Raw genomic sequence first — 1,563 nt, forward strand, 5'->3', positions numbered from 1 at the left:
AACCACTGTGTTTATTTAAGTATATGATTATTGTGAAATAAAAGAACTAGAAATGAAATGGTTATTAATAACAGTGTATTTTAATATCTCATACACATGTTTATACTTATTGTGCTGAGGTAATATACACTTGTTCATTTTACTCATTTCTAAGGGAAAAGTTCAGGCATGAACTGAATGAAAATAAAATAAGTGAGTGTCAGGAAATGTTTAATGCTATTCAAAAATGCATGTTGGAACATACTTTAGTCTGTGGAACATATCTGTAACTAAAATGGAATAGGACCCAGTAATTTAATTTGAAATTGTTCATGTTACATAAAATTCATTGAAAAATACATGTATGGACAAAGTTGAGTTCAAACAGAACACTGAATGATCTGATTGTNGTATCAAGGTTATCAATGAAAACATTGAACACTTGATGATTTGGGTCACAACTGTGATTCACAATGGGCTGGCCCGGTGGCGCACTGGAGAGTGCGCTGTTTGGGAGTGCGGCGGTGCTCCTGCTGAGGGTTCGGATCCCATGTGGAGACCGGTTCCCGCTCACTGGCTGAGCGCGGTGCGGGCGCAACACTGAGGGTTGCGATCCCGTTGCTGGTCCCCGGTACGGGCGTGACACCGAGGGTTGCGATCCCGTTACCGTTCAGTAAAAAAGACAAAAAGGAAGAAAAAAAAAAAATGAAACACATTTCCATGTTGAGCTGCATCCACTGTGAATTCATCAGATTCATAGTCCAGATCAAAGAGATACATGATGCCTTTGTTGTCATATAACTGCCCCCATCTATCATCTTCTTCACTTGTGATTACATCTCCAACATGTTTCATGACAAAACTCATTCTTTTAATCTTCACAGGGGTTTTTACACCCCAGCCACAGCCATTACTAGTTCAAAAGATGCAAAGTGAATATTGTGTACCTTTTTGTACAATCCTATTGCGACAATCAGGTCCACATTGACACCTTGAGTTGCATTCATAGATGGGGGTAACAGGTGGGATTTTAATTTGTTGGTTTTTATTATAAGCCAAAAGAACTCCAGCCTCAGCAGGACGACATTTCTCAACGAAGCAATCTGTGCAGGAACAACCAAAGGTAGCTTCATTTACTAAGCTGATTCCAGGAGCTGGTTTGTAGTCATTAATGTAGAAGAAGTCTGAAGGTGGGCCCTCTAAGTCAACAGTATTTTCAACAAATATCATTCATTTATGATTCTTTCTTCTGTTGAGTTAATCTTGCCGTCTCTGTAGAGCTATCCTTTGTTTACCTTTCTTTACAATGTACTCAGCAAGGGCAGGTTTCAAAGCTTTGTTATTATTTTTTGGAGTTACTGCTTTGCCTCTCTTTACGTGAGATAAATAATTATGCTTGTCATTAGAGGATTGCTGAACCAATAATGGGCACTTGAGATTTTGCAAATGTTCCCAAGTATTTGTAGAATCTGGCCATCCTTTCCATTTTACAAGGTAATATTCCATATCCTCCTTGCTCCTCGGCCACCACCATCTCGAGGAGCTTTCATTCCCTGTTTGACCACTTTTAAAGAAAAAAATGAA

At 39.1% G+C, this 1,563-nt stretch overlaps 1 pseudogene; it reads right to left on the reverse strand.

Moving 5' to 3' along the window:
- Positions 1-339: 339 nt before the first annotated feature.
- LOC103583455 lies at positions 340-1,485 on the reverse strand (annotated as a pseudogene).
- Between the last annotated feature and the right edge of the window lie 78 nt (positions 1,486-1,563).

The sequence above is a fragment of the Galeopterus variegatus genome, unplaced genomic scaffold (genome assembly GCF_000696425.1).
Source record: "Galeopterus variegatus unplaced genomic scaffold, G_variegatus-3.0.2 Scaffold23199, whole genome shotgun sequence".
Taxonomy (NCBI): Eukaryota; Metazoa; Chordata; class Mammalia; order Dermoptera; family Cynocephalidae; genus Galeopterus; species Galeopterus variegatus.